Here is a 21,739-nt window from a genome sequence, read left to right on the forward strand (position 1 = left end):
TTATATAAATATAATTTTGAAAAATGTTCTATGGAAATAAAATTTTGAAAAATTTTTTGTGGGAATAAAATTTTGGAATATTTTCTATGGAAATAAAATTTTGACAACATTTTTTACAGAAATAAAATTTAGACAAAATTTTCTATAGAAATAAAATTTTGACAAAATTTCTATTGAAATAAAATTTTGATATATTTTTCTATAGAAATAAAATTTTGACTAAATTTTCTATAGAAATAAAACCTTGACAAAATTTTCTATAGAAATAAAATTTTGACAAAGTTTTCTATAGAAATAAAATTTTGAAAAATTTTTCTATGGAAATGAAATGTTGACAAAATTTTCTATAGAAATTCAATTTCGACAAAATTCTCTACGAAAATAAAATTTTGATAAATATTTCTATAGAAATAAAATTTTCACAAAATTTTCTATGGAAATAAAATTTTGACTAAATTTTCTATAGAAATAAAATGTTGACAAAAATTTTCTATAGAAATAAAATTTTGAAAATTTTTTCTATGGAAATAAAATGTTGACAAAATTTTCTATGGAAATAAAATTTTGACAAATTTTTTTATAGAAATAAAATTTTGACAAAATTTTCTATGGAAATAATATTTTGATAAATTGTTCTACAGAAATAAAATTTTGACAAAATTTGCTATGGAAATAAAATTTTGACTAAATTTTCTATAGAAAAACATTTTGACCAAATTTTCTTTAAAAAGAAAATTTTAACTAAAATAAACTAAAACTTTGACAAAATTCTCTACAGAAATAAAATCTTGACAAAATTTTCTATAGAAATAAAATTTGAACAAAACTTTTTATTTATATAAAATTTTGACAAAATTTTTTATATAAATAAAATTTGACAACATCTTTTGTAGAAATAAAAATTTGACAAAATTTTCTATAGAAATAAAATTTCGAAAATTTTTTCTATGAAAATAAAATTTTGAGAATATTTTCTATGGAAATAAATTGTTGAAAAAATTTTCTATGGAAATAAAATTTTGACAAAAATTTCTATAGAAATAAAATTTTGACAACAATTTTTATATAAATATAATTTGGAAAAATGTTCTATGGAAATAAAATTTTGAAAAATTTTTTGTGGGAATAAAATTTTGGAATATTTTCTATGGAAATAAAATTTTGACAACATTTTTTACAGAAATAAAATTTTGACAAAATTTTCTATAGAAATACAATTTTGACAAAATTTTCTATTGAAATAAAATTTTGATATATTTTTCTATAGAAATAAAATTTTGACTAAATTTTCTATAGAAATAAAATCTTGACAAAATTTTCTATAGAAATAAAATTTTGACAAAGTTTTCTATAGACATAAAATTTTGAAAAATTTTCTATAAAAATACAATTTCGACAAAATTCTCTACGGAAATAAAATTTTGATAAATGTTTCTATAGAAATAAAATTTTCACAAAATTTTCTATGGATATAAAATTTTGACTAAATTTTCTATAGAAATAAAATGTTGACAAAAATTTTCTATAGAAATAAAATTTTGAAAATTTTTTCTATGGAAATAAAATGTTGGCAAATTTTTCTATGGAAATACAATTTTGACAAATTTTTTTATAGAAATAAAATTTTAACAAAATTTTCTATGGAAATAAAATTTTGATAAATTTTTCTACAGAAATAAAATTCTGACAACATTTTCTATGGAAATAAAATGTTGACAAAATTTTCTATGGAAATAAAATTTTGACAAAATTCTCTACAGAAAAAAAATCTTGACAAAATTTTCTATAGAAATAAAATTTGAACAAAACTTTTTATTTATGTAAAATTTTAACAAAATTGTTTATAGAAATAAAATTTTAAAAAATTTTCTGTAGAATAAAATTTTTGACAAAATTTTCTATAGATATAAAATTTTGACAAAATTTTCTATAGAAATAAAATTTGAACAAAATTTTTATTTATATAAAATTTTGACAAAAATTTTTATATAAATAAAATTTGACAACATTTTTTGTAGAAATAAAAATTTGACAAAATATTCCATAGAAATAACATTTCGAAAAATTTTTCTATGGACATGAAATTTTGAGAATATTTTCTATGGAAATAAATTGTTGACAACATTTTCTATGGAAATAAAATTTTGACAAAAATTTCTATAGAAATAAAATTTTGACAACAATTTTTATATAAATATAATTTTGAAAATTTTTCTATGGAAATAAAATTTTGAAAAATTTTCTATGGAAATAAAATTTTGAAATATTTTCTATGGAAATAAAATTTTGACAACATTTTTTATAGAATTAAAATTTTTACAAAATTTTCTATAGAAATAAGGAATGTCGTAATTCCGAAACCTGCGTCCTTCCAACCGTCTTGCAGTCTATAGGACTTTGCCCACAAAAATTTGACAAACATTATTTTCCTCTGTTGGTTAGGTTATGTGGCAGCCCGATGTATCAAGCTCACTTAGACTATTCAGTCCATTGTGATACCACAGTGGTGAACTTCTCTCTTATCACTGAGTGCTGCCCGATTCCATGTTAAGCTCAATGACAAGGGACCTCCTTTTTACAGCCGAGTCCGAACGGCGTTCCACATTCCAGTGAAACCACTTAGAGAAGCTTTGAAACCCTCAGAAATGTCACCAGCATTACAGAGGTGGGATAATCCACCGCTGAAAAACTTTTTGGTGTTCGGTCGTAGCAGGAATCGAACCCACGACCTTGTGTATGCAAGGCGGGCATGCTAACCATTGCACCACGGTGGCTCCTCTGTTCATTAAGCTACACTTGTAGTTTAGTCAATGAATGGTTTTAGGCTGAAATCAAAAACGACAACAATGAAAAAAAATTTTGACAAAACTCTCTATAGAAATAAAATTTCGAAAAATTTTTCTTTGGAAATAAATTGTTGACAAAATTTTCGATAGAAATAAAATTTTGACAAAATTTTCTATAGAATAAAATTTTGACAACATTTTCGATAGAAATAAAATTTTGACAAAATTTTCTATACAAATAAAATTTTGACAAAATTTTCTATGGAAAAAAAATTTTGACAACATTTTTTATAGAAATAAAATTTTGACAAAATATTCTATAGAAATAAAATTTTGACAAAATTTTCTATAGAAATAAAATTTTGACAAAATTTTCTATAGAAATAAAATTTTGATAAAATTTTTTATAGAAATAAAATTTTGACATTGTAGAGAGAAAAGTTGACACTAAACAATAACGAAATTTCGATCATCTCCAAAACGGCGCTTCTCCGTGTATGGACCTAAATACTACAGAGCTACTTTTGTGTAGTGAGTAATTTTGTATTTTTCGGACATAATTACTGTCAATTCTAACAAATCTTAACTGATTCTTAAATTTAATTTTATTTCCCACATTTTTTGTTTTCGAATAATAAAATTAAAAGAAAAACATAAAAAATATAGCGCTTTACTTTGCTCCATTACATATCAGCCATCCAGTACAATCAACTGTTATAAAAAAATCCATGAAATTTCTCCTAAACAATATACTAGAAATTTTTTAAATTAAAATCGACTATCGATCATAACTCTTCAATTGTCCGTAGAAAAACTAATCAAAACTCTGGCAAAAATTACTAGGTACACAAGGTGTTACCACAACTTCATCAAACTATTTTATATACTATAAAAAAAACTCTAACATTGAGTCTAAAATGCATGGGTGGAAAATATCAATAATTCCAATAGACTCTATGGATGTGTGTGTTACTAGAAGGATGGGAAAGTGTGTGTGTTTGTAGTTGGGTAACATATGATGGTTAGCAAGAAGTTTTTAATTTGATCCTTATAGAGCAGACAAATGAACAACATAAACTGTTGAGCAGAGAACAGAGAACTGGGCAGTTTCTCAAAAAACTTTAGTGACTTTGTTGGCAGTTTAATACGTGTATTTATTGTTCACACCAACAAAATAAAAACGAAGATAAAAAGAAAATCTTGGAGCCATATTGTATGGCTAAAACTAACAAAAAAAACTTAAATCTTCTTCATACACCGCAACATTTTTGGGATACATATTAAAGGAAAAAAATTTTTAAATCGAATAAAAACAGAACAAAATTTTAGTGTCACTGCAAAGTTTTGCAGTACATTTTTACAGAATCAATAACAAAGTCGGGTGGACGGACATTTTATTACTATGGAAATAAAATTTGACAACATTTTCTATAAAAATTAAATTTTAATAAAAGTTTCTAAATAAATAAAATTGTAGGAAACATTTTCTATAGGAATAAAATTTTAACAAAACTTTCTAAAGAAATAAAATTTTGACAAAATTTTCTATAGAAATACAATTTTTGTTGTTGTTTTTGATTTCAGCTTAAAACCATGCATTGACTAAACTACAGGTGTAGCTTAACCAACAGAGGAAAATAATGTTTCTCAAATTTATTTGGGCAAAGCCCTATAGACTGCGAGATGGCCGGATGGACGGAATTACCACATTCCTCATTAGCATCCTCTACATGCAGCAAAACTATCAACCAATTATCAGAATAAATTCAGACAGTTCACTAAACTCAAAATTGAACCAACTGCCTGAATTTATTTTTATAATTGGTTGATAGTTTTGCTGCAAGTAGAGGATGCTAATGAGGAATGTGGTAATTCCGAAACGTGCGTCCATCCAACCATCTTGCTGTCTTTAGGGCTTTGGACAAATAAATTTGACAAACATTCTTTTCCTCCGTTGGTTAAGCTACACCTGTAGTTTAGTCAATGCATGGTTTTAAGCTGAAATCAAAAACAACAACAATGATTGAAGGGGAAAAAACCAACAATAACAAGGCAAAACGATATAAAATTTTACTAAAATTTTCTATAGAAATACAATTTCGACAAAATTTTCTATAGCAAAAATTTTAACAAAATTTTCCTTGGAAATACAGTTTTGACAAAATTTTCTATAGAAATAAAATTTTGACAAAATTATTTATTTAAAAATAATACTTTGACAAACATTTTTATTTATAGAAATAAAAATTTTACAAAAATATCTATAGAAATAAAATTTTCACGCAGAGAAGAAACATGATTGTCACAATCATATTCGAAGAGCAAAATAATATGATAGGAGCTATTTTTGCGGCGACCATGTAACATTTTAACCTGCAACCATGTTGGCTCAGTGAACATGGTTCTAAGAAAAATGTAATTGTCCTCATCTAAAATGTTATTATATTGATAAAAAAGAATTTTGTTTGAATGAAAAGACAATGGTCACGATTTAAAATGTTATGGTATTCATTAAAAATGTTTTTCTCCTAGTTAAAAGAACATGGTCACAACCTAAAATGTTTTGAAATAATAGAAATAAATTTTGACAAAATTTTCTAGAGAGATAAAATTTTCAAATTTTCAAAAATTTTCAGTTTTGACAAAATTTTCTGTAGAAATAAAATTTTGACAAAATTGTCTTTAGAAATAAAATTTTGACAAAATTTTCTGTAATAAAATTTTGACAAAATTTTCTATAGAAATAAAATTTTGACAAAACTATTTATTAAAAGAAATAATACTTTGACAAAAATTGTTATTTATAGAAATAAAAAATTGACAAAAATATCTATAGAAACAAAATTTGGACAAAATTTTATATAGAAATAAAATTTTGGCAAAATTTTCCTTGGAAATAGAGTTTTGACTAAATTTTTCTATAGAAATAAAACTTTGACAAAACTATTTATTTATAGAAATAATACTTGAACACAATTATTTATTTATAGAAATAAAATTTTGGCAACATTTTCTATAGAAATAAAATTTTTAAAAAAATTTCTATAGAAATAAAATTTTGACAAAATTTTCTATAGAAAAAATTTTGACAAAATTTTCCTTGGAAATACAGTTTTGACAAAATTTTCTATAAAAATAAAATTTTTACAAAATTATTTATTTAAAAATAATACTTTGACAAACATTTTTATTTATAGAAATAAAAATTTGACAAAAATATCTATAGAAATAAAATTTTGACAAAATTTTCTAAAGAAATAAAATTTTGAGAAAATTTTTTATAGAAATACAATTTTGACAAAATTTTCTATAGAAATAAATTTTGACAAAATTTTCTAGAGAAATAAAATTTTCAAAAAATTTTCTATAGAAATACAGTTTTGACAAAATTTTCTGTAGAAATAAAATTTTGACAAAATTTTCTGTAGAAATAAAATTTTTACAAAATTTTATACAGAAATAAAATTTTGACAAAATTATTTATTTATAGAAATAATACTTTGACAAAAATTGTTATTTATAGAAATAAAAATTTGACAAAAATATCTATAGAAATAAAATTTGGACCAAATTTTTTATAGAAATAAAATTTTGACAAAATTTTCCTTGGAAATACAGTTTTGACTAAATTTTGACAAAATTTTCTATAGAAATAAAAATTTGACTAAATTTTCTATAGAAATAAAACTTTGACAAAACTATTTAATTATAGAAATAATACTTGAACACAATTATTTAATTATAGAAATAAAATTTTGACAACATTTTTTATAGAAATTAAATTTTTAAAAAAATTTCTATATAAATAAATTTTTGACAAAATTTTCTATAAAAATAAAATGTTTATGAAATGTTCTGTAGAAATAAAATTGTGACAAAATTTTCCTTGGAAATACAGTTTTGACTAAATTTTGACAAAATTTTCTATAGAAATAAAAATTTGACTAAATTTTCTATAGAAATAAAACTTTGACAAAACTATTTAATTATAGAAATAATACTTGAACACAATTATTTAATTATAGAAATAAAATTTTGACAACATTTTTTATAGAAATTAAATTTTTAAAAAAATTTCTATATAAATAAAATTTTGACAAAATTTTCTAAAAAAATAAAATGTTTATGAAATGTTCTATAGAATTAAAATTTTGACAAAATTTTCTATAGAAATAAAACTTTGACATAACTATTTAATTATAGAAATAATACTTGAACACAATTATTTAATTATAGAAATAAAATTTTGACAACATTTTTTATAGAAATAAAATTTTTAAAAAAATTTCTATATAAATAAAATTTTGACAAAATTTTCTATAAAAATAAAATGTTGATGAAATGTTCTATAGAAATAAAATTTTGACAAAATTTTCTGCAAATATACAATTTTGATAAAAGTTTCTACAGACATAAAAATTTTACGAAATTCTCTATAGAAACAAAATTTTAACAAAATTTTCTATGGAAATAAAGTTTTAACAAAATTTCCTATATAACTAAAATTTTAACAAAATTTTCTTCAGAAATAAAATTTTGACAAACTTTTCTATAGAAATAAAATTTTCTATAGAGATAAACTTTTTACGAAATTCTCTATAGAAACAAATTTTTAGTAAAATTCTCTATATAAATAAAATTTTAACAAAATTTTCTATGGAAATAAAGTTTTAACAAAATTTCCTATATAAATAAAATTTTAACAAAATTTTCTATAGAAATAACATTTTAACAAAATTTTCTATAGAAATAAAATTTTGACAAAATTTTCTATAGAAACAAATTTTTAACAAAATTTTCTATGGAAATAAAGTTTTAACAAAATTTCCTATATAAATAAATTTTTAACAAAATTTTCTATAGAAATACAATTTTGACAAAATTTTCTATAGAAATAAAATTTTACAAAATTTTCTATAGAAATAAAATTTTTACAAAATTCTCTATAGAAACAAATTTTTAGTACAATTTTCTATAGAAATAAAATTTTGACAAAATTTTCTATGGAAATAAAATTTTGACAAAATTTTCTATAGAAATAAAATTTTGACAAAAGTTTCTATAGAAATAAAATTTTGACAAAATTTTCTATAGAAATAAAATTTTGACAAAATTTTCTATAGAAATAAAATTTTGACAAAACTTTCTATAGAAATAAAATTTTGACAAAAGTTTCTATAGAAATAAAATTTTGACAAAACTTTCTATAGAAATAAAATATTAACAAAATTTTCTATATAAATAAAATTTTAACAAAATTTTCTATAGGAAGAAAATTTTGACAAAGTTTTCTATAGAAATAAAATTTTGAAAAAATTTTCGATAGAAATATAATATTGATAAAATTTTGACAAGCATTTCTATAGAAATAAAATGTTGACAAAATTTTAGATAAAATAAAATTTTGACAAAATTTTCTATAGAAATAAAATGTTGACAAATTTTTCTATAGAAATAAAATGTTGACAAAATTTTACAAAAAATAAAATTTTTAAAAAATTATCTATAGAAATGTAACTTTGACAAATTTTTCTTTAAACATTAAATTTTGAAAAAAATTTCTTTAGAAATATAATTTTGACAAAACTTTCTATAGAAATAACATTTTTACAATATATTCTATAGGAATAAAAGTTTGACAATAATTTTTGTAGAAAAAAGTTTTGAAAAAACATCTCTAGAAAAGAAAATTTTCTATATAGAAAAAAATTTTTAGCAAATTTTTCTCTAAAAAGAAAATGTTGACAAAATTTGCTATAAGATCAATATCTTTAAAAAATGTTTTCTTTTCCATAGATATTTTGCAAAATAAATCATTTTTTACAGTTTCCTTCATTTTAATGCTTGTCTGAATTGTTTGACCTCAAATATTTTCAAAATTGTTTAATTTTGTTGTTGATTTTTTTATTGCAGCTTAAAACCATACATTGACTAAACTACAATTGTAGCTTAACCAACAGAGGAAAAGAATGTTTGTCAAATTTATTTGGGCAAAGCCCTATAGACTGCAAGATGGTTGGATGGACGCACGTTTCGGAATTACCACATTCTTCATCAGCATCCTCTACTTGCAGCAAAACTATCAACCAATTATCAGAATAAATTCAGGCAGTTTATTAAACCCAACAAAAACCACACTTGAACCGTCCGAAAAAAGGTTTTACATTGATAGCCGGCTTATGCCGAAATAAATTCGAAACAAACATTTCCAAAATTGATGTAAAATTTTTTTCGAAAAAATTTAAATAATTTGTACCATTTTAAATATTAATACTTACTCTCTTTTTTATGCTATTTGAAACAAAAAAGTTAAAATTACCAAAAAATATATAAAAAAGCGAGTTATAAAATTGAATTAAAAGAAATTTCTGTGTAGTGAACATTAAGAAAATCTTTCGGATGAAATTTTTATTAAAATTAAAATTCCTGTACTTTAATTTAATTACAGGATATGCTTAAATAAATAAATAAATAAATAAAAAATTCGAGTGCTTTTAAAGTTATGCCTTTAGAACAAGTTTCAAAATTTTCTGCTTAAGTTGGGAAGTCATCCTGTTACTATGTATCAAGGACGAAAGATGTTTATAATGCCTTCTCTTCTTCTTATCTTAAATTAGTTTGTCAAAAAAAAAAAAATCCCAACGACAATATAGTAAATACCATATATTATTATTCTAATGCCCTAGGGCCTATGAAATATTAGCTTTCATTCATTTTTTACCCAAATGGTTTCTACGAGGATATGCAGGAATAAATTGAAATATTTTTCATTTGTATGCAATTGCAATTCGCTAATGAAGATTGCGATTTTTTTTTAAATTGAAGTGGATTTTGATGAGCACTATACTTCATTGGTGCATCTCATATTAATCTTTGAAAAGCAATCTAGATTTTCAGTCTCATTTCCATTCGATGCATAAGGCGCGTAGATTTCGTCGCCAAAACTGCGTTTAAAAAAGATTGCAGTTACAATCAATCCAAAAGATTCAAATTCAAATGCATTCATTGGTGTGTGTGTGTGCAAAATCTTTGCATATGAGTTGTATAGAAGTGTGTGTGCGTGTTTGAGAGTGTTGTGATGCATTCACATACCAAACAATGTGTTGAGTATTTTCTATGGCATCTAAGGATTATTTATTTGTATGTCCCACTACATTAGCATGGAAATTAGGGAGGCTCTCGTTTTCTGTGTTGCTGAAAAATCTTTAGTATATTCAATCTTAAAGTATAGGTATTTAAGTTTGCGTCTGGGCGGACTTATGACGGCATATGTTGGTTCAATGAAGAATTTTTTATTATTATTATTAGCAGCTTATCTTACTTTCCAACGATGCCACCCTAAATGCTATACCCTACGCCATAGAAAATGTCGAAAATAGTTGATCGACAGGCTTGAAACACATGTTTGAAATATAGCATCTTACTGGATATGTTAAAATCCAAGTGATTATTTTCGAATTGGCTTTTTTCGATTTAAAGTTTTTATGACAAGAAATTATATTTTTGATTCTATAGTGAATTTTAAATCGTATAAAATTCGATTTTTAATAAACGTCTTTGGACAATATAACTGGAAATTCTTTGTATTTCTTTCCAGAAAAAAAATCTCAAAGTTTTTTTTTTATTTCTATTTATTCCTATGGAAAATTTTCTCAAAATTTTATTTCTATAGAAAATTTTGTTTCCGGTAACGTCGACTGAAGAGTAAAGATCGTTGAATGTGTTTTTTCTTCGATTAAACTCTTTATGTATACAAAGTGCATTTTCTATACCATCTGCAAGAATGTTGAATTTTAAACCTTATAAGAATTGATTTTTACTACCGATCTTTAAAAAAATTAATTAAAAACCCTTCGCATTTTTAATAGAGGGGAAATTTTATTGATTTAGAAAATTCTATTTAAATAGAAAATTAAACCATATTTCTACATAGACAGTAAAGTTGTTTTATATAAAAATTTTCTCAAAATTTTAATTTCTATAGAATATTTTCTTAAATGCATTTTCAATTTTCTCAAACTATTATTTCTATAGAAAATTTTCTAAAAACTTTAATTCTAAAGGAAATTTTGTAATTTTTTTTGTTGTTTTAAAAAGAATTTTCTCAAAATTTTATTTCTTTAAAATTTTTTTTTTCAAAATTTTATTTCTCTATAAAATTTTGTCAAAATATTGTTTCTATTGAAAATTTTGTCAAAATTTTATTTTTATAAAACTTTTGTCAAAATTTTATTTCTCTGGAAAATTGTGTCAAAATTTTATTTCAATAGAAAGTTTTGTCAAAATTTTATTTACACAGAAAATTTTGTCAAAATTTTATTTCTGTAGAAAGGTTTGTCAAAATTTTATTTCTATAGAAAATTTTGTTAAAATTTTAATTCTATGAAAAATTTTGTCAACATTTTATTTCTATAAAAATTTTTGTCAAAATTTTATTTCTCTAAAAAATTTTGTCAAAATTTTATTTGTATAAAAAAAGTTTCAAAATTTTATTTCTCTAGAAAATTTTGTCAAAATTTAATTTCTATAGAAAGTTTTTGTAATTTTCTTGTTGTTGTAAAAAATTTTGTTTCTTTAGAATTTTTTTTTCAAAATTTTATTTCTCTAGAAAATTTTGTCAACATTTTATTTCTGTAGAAAGTTTTGTCAAAATTTTATTTATATAGAAAATTTTGTCAAAATTTTATTTCTATAAAAAATTTGGTCAAAATTTTATTTCTATAGAAAATTTTGTCAAAATTTTATTTCTATAGACAATTTTGTCAAAATCTTATTTCTCTAGAAAATTTTGTCAAAATTTTATTTCTATAGAAAATTTTGTTAAAATTTTATTTTTATAGAAAATTTTGTTAAAATTTTATTTCTATAGAAAATTTTGTCAACATTTTATTTCTATAGGAAATTTTGTCTAAATTTTATTTGTATAAAAAAATTGTCAAAATTTTATATTTATAGAAAATTTTGTCTAAATTTTATTTGTATAAAAAAATTGTCAAAATTTTATTTCTATAGAAAATTTTGTTAAAATTTTATTTCTATAGAAAATTTTGTTAAAATTTTATTTCTATAGAAAATTTTGTCAACGTTTTATTTCTATAGGAAATTTTGTCTAAATTTTATTTGTATAAAAAAATTGTCAAAATTTTATTTCTATAGAAAATTTTGTCCAAATTTTATTTGTATAAAAAAATTGTCAAAATTTTATTTCTATAGAAAATTTTGTCAAAACTTTATTTCTATAGAAAATTTTCTCAAAATTTTATTTCTGTAGAAAATTTTGTCATTTTTTTTTTGTTGTTAAAAAATCTTCTCAAAATTTTATTTTTTAGATTTTTTTTCAAAATTTTATTTTATTCCAGAAAATTTTGTCGAAATTTTATTTCTTTAGAAAGTTTTGTCAAAATTTTATTTCTATAAAAAATTGTATTTCTCTAGAAAATTTTGTCAAAATTTAATTTTTTTTTCTAGAAGATTTTGTCAAAATTTTATTTCTATAGAAAGTTTTGTCAAAATTTTATTTCTATATAAAGTTTTGTCAAAATTTTATTTCTATAAAAACTTTTGTCAAAATTTTATTTCCTAGAAAATTTTGTCAAAATTTTATTTTTATAAAAAAATTTATTTCTCTAGAAAATTTTGTCAACGTTTTATTTCTATAGAAAATTTTGTTAAAATTTTATTTCTCTAGAAAATTTTGTCAAAATTTTATTTCTCTAGAAAATTTTGTCAAAATTTTATTTCTGTAGAAAATTTTGTCATTTTTTTTTGCGTTAGAAATTTGTTGTCAAAATTTTATTTCTATTGAAAATTTTGTCAAAATTTTATTTCTTTAGCATTTTTTTTTTATTTATTTCGAAAGTTTTTGTCATATTTTTTTTGATGTTGTAAAAAAAAATTTCTCACAATTTTATTTTTTAGATTTTTTTTTCAAAATTGTATTTCTCTAAAAAATTTTGTCAAAATTTTATTTCTTTAGAAAGTTTTGTCAAATTTTTATTTCTATAAAAAATTGTGTCGAAATTTTATTTCTCTAGAAAATTTTGTCAATTTTTTTTTTTAGAAGATTTTGTCAAAATTTTATTTTTATAGAAAATTTTGTCAAAATTTTATTTGTGTAGAAAATTTTATCAAAATTTTATTTCTACAGAAAATTTTGTCATTAAGACCCACTTGTAAGACCCATCGTTTAGTATACCGATCATCTTAGAATCAAATTCTGAGTCGATTTAGCGATGTCCGTCTGTCTGTCTGTTCATGTATTTTTGTGCGCAAAGTACAGGTCGCAGTTTAAGTCCGATCGTCCTCAAGTTTGGTATGGGGTCGTTTTTTGAGACAAAGACAATCGCTATTGATTTTGGAAAAAATCGGTTCAGATTTAGATATAGCTGCGATATATATTTATCCCCTATTTGGTCATAATTGGCGTGTTTATCAACCGATGTTCTTAAAATTCAGTACATCCGAATATTTTATGAGTCTCGAAAAACGTGCAAAATATCAGATAAATCGGTTCAGATTTAGATATAGCTCCCATATATATCTTTCGTCCGATTTAGACTCATATGACCACAGAGGCCAAAGTTTACTCTCGATTTACGTGAAATTTTGCATAAAGAGTAGAATTGACATTCTACCAATGCTTGGTAAATTTGATTGAAATCGGTTCAGATTTAGATATAGCTCCCACATATATATCTTTCGTCCGATTTGCACTTATATGGCCTCAAAAGCCAGAGTTTTGCCGTGATTTAGTTCAAATTTTGCACAAGGAGTACGTTTAACAATATCGGCAAGTGTGCCAAAAATCGGTTCAGATTTAGATATAGCTCCCATATATATCTTTCGCCCGATTTACACTCATATGACCACGGGGGCCAAAGCTATACTCCCATTTACGTGAAATTTTGCAGAGATAGCAGAATTATTATTCTAACTATGCAGTTCAAATTTAGTCAAAATCGGTTCAGATTATATATAGCTCCCATATATACGTACACCAGAGTTGGGGAAACATGGTAGACTTTTTCATATGTTAGACCCATTTTCAATGGGATTTTCCTCCAATTGACTGGATAGTTTCCACAGAGAATATATTTAATATAATATTTAAGTGTGTCAAGTTTGTTCTAATTTGATTCTGTTTTAGATAAGGCCTCCGTATATTCGATAGGAAATTTTCTAAAAATTTCATTTCCATAGGATATTTTTTTCAAAATTTTAATTCTATGAGAAATTTGTTTAAAATTTTTTTCTTAACAAATTTTGACAAAATTTTATTTCTTTAGGAAATATTGTCAAAATGTCATTTTTGTAAGAAACTTTCTCAAAAAAAAAAAAAAAAAATACGTAAAAAATGTTTGTTCAAAAATTTAGTTTCTGTAGAAAATTATCTCAATATTTTTTTTTTTTTTTGTTGGTAATTTATTCGAAATTAAATTTCTATACAAATTTTTTTATTTTTACAGAAAATTTAATTATAATTTTGTACAGAGATAATTTTCTAAAAATTTTATATCTGTAGAAAATTACGAAGTTTTTTTTAGAATTTTGCCGAACGAGTTTGAGTTAGGTAGACACGAATTTTGTAAACCCTTTACCACATATTTAAACCTCTATAAACATAAACTTTTGAGAAAAAAAAATCTAGAGAAATAAAATTAAAAAAAAATAAATATATATTTCTCTAATATTTATATATATGCATATATATATATATATGTATATATATATATATATATATATATATATATATATATATATATATATATATATATATATATATATATATATATATATATATATATATATATATATATATATATATATATATATATATATATATATATATATATATATATATATATATATATATATATATATATATATATTATATATATTTTATTTCTCTAGATTTTTTTTTCTCAAAAGTTTATGTTTATAGAGGTTTAAATATGTGGTAAAGGGTTTACAAAATTCGTGTCTACCTAACTCAAACTCGTTCGGCAAAATTCTAAAAAAAACTTCGTCCTTCCACATGTACACACACACACAGAATCCTCGCATCTTGTTCATATATGAATGAATTGCCAGTGTGTATAATTTTGTTCTTCCATTTTCGTTTTCAATTTATATCTCAGAAAACATTGCCGCTTGTGAAGCAGATTCATTGGAATACCGTGTGCATGGCGACAATCAGTATTTGCATATTGCAACCGTTTTTTTTTTTTTGTTTTTATCATTCTTCTGTCTTTCAGTTTTGTACTGCCACCGGATGTTGTATTCATTTTCAATATTCATGACAACAATTCAAAACGATTGCATTAATAATTTAGAATGAAGCTTTTTGTCATGGATGTGGAATTGAGCGTCTAAAACTTAAGGAAAATATGGTAGATTTTTTAGAAAAATTCCAAAAATAAGTTAAGCAATACCAAGGCTAATTTTCAAACTAGCATCCGCAAAAGGTTTGCTTTGTTAAATTTGGAAAAAATGAATTTTTTTGCGAAATTTTGAAAACGACAACTTTATGCACGTTAAAATGTTGTAGCACAAAATCTGGAAAAATTACTCTTCGAAGCTTTTTTATTACCTTCTCCCATCCACCATAACTTTCAAAGACTTTGCAAGAAAGAGCCTATTAAAGGAGTTTGTATTTAATTCCTAAGGTAACTAGACATGTTTCCCTTGGAATTTTAGTTTTCCATATTTAATGACTGATTGAAAAGTTCTTTTAATTAACAAAATTCATTTATTATAAGGATTAGCTAATGAACATTTTCGACTGTATCAAATGGCTTTTAAGAATTGCAATTGAACATAAGCCTCGGATAGAATGTAATTAAAATGTAATATCTCTAAAAAGTCTAAAATGTTTAATTAATTGTAATTGAATTGACAATAGCTGGAGTGTATACTTAATCATTTACTTTGTATCAGACATCCGGCTTTTGTAACAATTTCATTAAATTTACTGGTGATGGCAGGTAAAATAAATAAAAAAAAACAGTTTTGCAAATGATTGCCTTCCGGTCCATTTATTAAAGAGAGATAAGCCATACAAAATAAATGAAATTTTAATAAAATTCGAAGCTTTAACAAATGCTCGATTTGTACAAAAGGCCGTATGCTTGATAAATTACTGTAGATGACAAAAACAGAAAGATTCTACAAATAATATTGGTTATTAAAAAACAAAGTAGCAAATATATACGACCGTAAATCGGTCAGGTCGAATCTTATCAGACCATACCAGAAATATACTTTAATCATTACATTCCAGCAAAAAAAAGCGTCGCCAAAAAAGTAGTGAAAATGTTCTTTTTGGATCCGGAAATGGTGCAAAATTGGCGCAGAAGCGATGATTTTAACATGGGCTTGTCATAGGACGGATGTCCACCATTTCAACAGCCGTTGCACTGAATTTGCATCGCTTCTTAAGGTGTGATGCGAATCCAGTGATTTGGATGTGAATAAAAAAAATTTGTGATACTTTCACGAATAAATTATTTTTAAACCCGATTTTCACTCATATGACAACAGAGGTCAAAGTTGTAATCCGATTTAAGTGAAATTTTGCACAGGGAGTAGAATTAGCATTCTAGCTGTACACGCCAAATTTGGTTGAAATCAGTTCAAATTTAGATATAGCTCCCATATATATGTTTTTTATACCCTCCACCATAGGATGGGGGTATATTAACTTTGTCATTCCGTTTGTAACACATCGAAATATTGCTCTAAGACCCCATAAAGTATATATATTCTCGGTTGTGGTGAAATTCTGAGTCGATCTGAGCATGTCCGTCCGTCCGTCTGTTGAAATCACGCTAACTTCCGAACGAAACGAGCTATCGACTTGAAACTTGGCACAAGTAGTTGTTATTGATGTAGGTCGCATGGTATTGAAAATGGGCCATATCGGTCCACTTTTACGCTTGCTTGCGATTGCTCTAAGAGAAGCAAATTTGGTACATGGGGTTAGTATATGGTCTCTAACAACCATGCAAAACTTGATCCATATCGGTCCACTTTTTCGTATAGCCTCCATATAAACGGACCCCCAAATTTGGCTTGCGATTGCTCTAGGAGAAGCAAATTTCATCCGATCCGGCTGAAATTTTGTACGTGGTGTTAGTATATGGTCTCAACAACCATGCCGAAATTGGTCCATATCGGTTCATAATTACATATAGCCCCCATTTAAACCGATCCCCCGATTTGGCTTGCGGAGCCTCTAAGAGAACCAAATTTCATGCGAACCGGCTGAAATTTGGTACATGGTGTTAGTATATGGTCTCTAACAACCATGCTAAAATTGGTCCACAACGGTCCATAATTATATATAGCCCCCATATAAACCGATCCCCAGATTTGGCTTGCGGAGCCTCTAAGAGAAACAAATTTCATCCGATCTTGCTGAAATTTGGTACATTGTGATGGTATATGGTCTCTAATAACAGTGCAAAAATTGGTTAACATCGGTCCATAATTACCCAGCAAAAAAAATTGGAAGTTGTTCCACAAACATTTCTTCTAAAGCGCATCGTGGGATCCCCCAATAATTTTTTTCCACTTCCGATGCAGTCCTTTTGGACAAGTGCACAAACATTTCTTCTAAAGCGCGTCTTGGGATCCCCCAATGATTTTTTTCTACTTCCGATGCAGTCCTTGTGGACAAGTATTAGAAAGAACGCAATCAGGCTATTTTAAGTGCAAATATTGTACACTTAAATTTTACAAAAAAATATAAAACTAATAAAAAAAAAAAACTAAAAAAAAGCAGAAATTAATAAAAAAGTAAAAAAATAATAAAAAAAAAATAAAAATAAATTTCATCCGCGCTGGGAATTGATCCTGTGCCGATTGACTTTTTCGCTTCCATGGAAGTTCTTTTGAGAAGGTTTTGCAAATTACGAGAATTTTTAATTTTTTTTTTGATTTTTAATGGAAAAAATATATTTATACGAAAACATATGCCGAAAATAAACAATAAAAACGATGCATGACATAAAAAAATATTTTTTTAGAAAAATATTTGATAAAAAAATTGCCGCTGGTGAGATTTGAACTTGCGTTTCTTATTTTTTCGTTCATACTAATAAAGAACACCTTGAGAAGCAATTAAAATGTTATTCCTTGATGTCGTATTACGATCATATCATAAACATTTGAATTGACCTTTCGACGCTTTATGTTCAATGGCGTTTTTGGCTGAGTGTGCTAAGGCGTTCTGTTATGGTGCCAGCAAACCCAGGTTCAACCCCTGTCGGAGCGAAAAAGTTTTTCAAATTGTAAAAATTAGATAATAGGAAAATAATTGTGTAATAAAACATATGGATGAAAAAAAAAAGTGAAATTGGTTGAAATTTTTTTTTCGCTTTTTAAATTTCTTCATTCAAATTAACTTCCAGGGCACAACTTCTAAAGCAATGCAAAGGATCCAAAAACGGAGTACTTCCGTCCTATGACAAGCCCATGTAAAATTCATTCGAGATGATCCAAGTTTGCACTACTTCCGGATCACAGATTAGGGATCCAAACTACTTTTTTGGAAGCTCTTTTTTTGCTGGGTATATATAGCCCCTATATAAACAGACCCCCAGATTTGGTTTGCGGAGCCTCAAAGAGAAGCAAATTTCATCCGATTCGGCTGAAATTTGGTACGTGGTGTTAGTATATGGTCTCTAACAACCATGCAAGAATTGGTCTATATCGGTCCATAATTATTTATAGCCCCCATATAAATCGATCCCCAGATTTGTCCTCCGGAGCCTCTTGGAGGAGCAAAATTCATCCGATCCGGTTGAAATTTGGAACATGGTGTTAGAATGTGGTATCTAACAAACACGCAAGAATTGGTCCATATCGGTCCATAATTACATATAGCCCCTATATAAACCGTTCCCCAGATTTGATCTCCGGTTGAAATTTGCAACGTGGTGTTAGTGTAAGGCCGCTAATAACCATGCCAAAATTGGTCCGTATCCCAATCACACAAAAATTGGTCCACATCGGTTCATAATCACGGTTGCCACTCGAGCCAAAAATAATCTACCACAATTTTATTTTTATTGAAAACATTGTCAAAATGTTATTTCTATAGAAAATTTTGTCAACATTTTATTTCTATAGAAAATTTTGTCAACATTTTATTTCTATACAAAATTTTGTCAAAATTTTATTTCTATAGAAAAATTTTTCCAAATTTTATTTCTATAGAATTTTTTTTTCAAATTTTACTTCTATAGGAAACGTTATCAAAAAAAAAATTTTTTTGTCAAAATTTTATTTCTAAATAAACTTTAAACTTAATTATATACGTATTTAATCGGCCTTTTTTTAGTTTAATATATACCACGTATGGACTATGTGGTATATATTACGGTGTTAGGAAGTTTTATGATACCCTGCCATCGGTAAGTGTTACCGCAACCCAAGTAATTCGATTGTGGATGACAGTCTTCAGTGGAAGTTTCTACGCAATCCAAGTTGGAGGGTACATAAGCTTCGGCCTGGCCGAACTTGTGGCCGTATATAATTGTTATACCCACCACCAAAGAATGGTGACGGGGGTATAATAAGTTTGTCATTCCGTTTGTAACACATCGAAATATCGATTTCCGACTATATAAAGTATATATATTCTTGATCAGGGAGAAATTCTAAGACGATATAACGATGTCCGTCTGTCCGTCTGTCTGTCTGTCTGTTGTAATCACGCTACAGTCTTCATAATGAAGCAATCGTGCTGAAATTTTGCACAAACTCGTCTTTTGTCTGCAGGCAGGTCAAGTTCGAATATGGGCTATATCAGTCTAGGTTTTGATATAGTCCCCATATAAACCGACCTCCCGATTTGGGGTCTTGGCTTATAGAAATCGTAGTTTTTATCCAATTTGCCTGAAATTTAAAATCTAGAGGTATTTTATGACCATAAAGAGGTGTGCCGAAAATGGTGAGTATCGGTCCATGTTTTGGTATAGCCCTCATATAGACCGATTTCCCGATTTTATTTCTTGGGCTTCTAGAATCCGAAGTTTTTCTCCTATTTGCCTGAAATTGGAAATCTAGAGGTATTTTCGGGTCATAAAGAGGTGTGCCGAAAACGGTGAGTATCGGTCCATATTTTAGTATAGCCCCCATAAGAACGATCTCCCGATTTAACTCCCTGGGTTTCTAGAAACCGTAGTTTTTATCTGATTTGCCTGAAATTGTAAATATTCTAGTAATTTAGGCTCACAAAAACGTGTATCGGATTAAGTTTTTATCGGTCCATTTGGTAATGCCTCCATATAGACCGACTTCACTTCTTGAAGGTGTAGAAGGCGCACTGATCATGAAAATTGCTTGAAACTCAATGTAAAATTTCCAGATTTTACTTCTACAGATTTAAGATTTCAAATCAAGACGTTATTTTATAATTTTCTTGCACACTTACAAGAGATGTTAATGATTCCTCTAAAACTCAAACAAAAATGGTTCTTATAAATCCAGAATGTGATATAGTCCACATAGGTGAAATCTTTAAATTTATCTTCGGGAAGTGTCCTCAAGTCCTCAAGCCCTCCTGAAATTTCAAAGGAAACCCTAATATTTGGTTCATGGTGATGGGTATTTAAGAATCGGCCCGGCCGAACTTAGTGCTGTATATACTTGTTTTTACTAACATTTTGTTCCACCCCAGGGCATTAGCCGACTTAAATTTTAAGTATACATAAGTCTAACAAATTTTGCCCAGATCGAGTCAGATTTAAGTTTATGTATATGGGAACATAAAGTTTATATATAGCACCCAACACATTTGACGGATGTGATATGGTAGCGAAAATGTGGATCTACAAGTGGTGCAGGGTATAGAATAGTCGGCCCCACCCGACTTTAGACTTTCCTTACTTGTTTTAGAATAGAAATGTAACATCACCTTTGCTTAAATTAAATCTTGTTTACGTCAACCATAATTAAATTTTTATTATTATAAAATAGCGACACAACAAAAAAAAATGACACAAAAGTTATATCGTTTTAAAATATCCAAAAATATCACAACATTAAAAATACAAACTAAGCTAAATTAAGACCATTAGCTAAGCTTCAAAGATTTCCTCGGGGAGCTTATAATTAAATTGTCTTCCCCCTTGGATATGGGCTTATTTGTTTCCTTAATTTTGTGGTCACTTAGTAACAAACAAATCATGTGTTTTTTTTTGAAATTCATAAGCATCATCTAATGTCATATGCCATGGAATTGTAAATCCAAAAATGTGATAGTCTTTTTTATTACGGATTTTCTTCATTCGAAACTATAACCGGCTGTCAACGACTAAGTCTCGTAGACAACGGCAATTTCAATTCAAAGCCCATCTGAAGAGTAAAGTGAAACTACTCAACCAGACAACCAGTCATTCAATCAAATTCAGGTTTCTTTGCTGGTATTGTCTCTTGGACAATTTGCAATTGTCACAACATTTTTCATGAAATGCCATTCCATGCGTTCTTTACTGTCGTGGCCTAACATTTCGGAGTTTTTTTTTCGCAGCTGCCACAATTGTTCAAGGCAAAACGAATATTCATTTCTCATCCCTCTCAAATGTTCTGACCCATTTATATCCATGTGTTTGTTAGTTGAATATGCGTTTGACAGTGGATTTGTTGTACGTTTCTAAGTGTTCATGTCTTCATGTGTGTGTGTGTGAATTGTAATTTCTATTGTTTTGGCTTTGAAATGAATATAAGGGTCCTTAGTTGTTGGCCAAGCTTTTACTGGTTGTAGAGTAGTAGAAGTAAGTGATTGTGTGTGTGTGTGTTTCTGTGGTGAATGTTTATCAAATGCTATCTCTGTGAATGATCTAGGATCTTTTAAAGTTTTTTTTTTTTGCAATTCCTGTGCAATCGTCGGAAGAATGGAAGTTTTGGGGCTCAATGTCAGTTATCTAGCACTTTTCTATTATTTTGGC

Source organism: Haematobia irritans, chromosome 5 (assembly GCF_050003625.1).
Source record: "Haematobia irritans isolate KBUSLIRL chromosome 5, ASM5000362v1, whole genome shotgun sequence".
NCBI lineage: Eukaryota > Metazoa > Arthropoda > Insecta > Diptera > Muscidae > Haematobia > Haematobia irritans.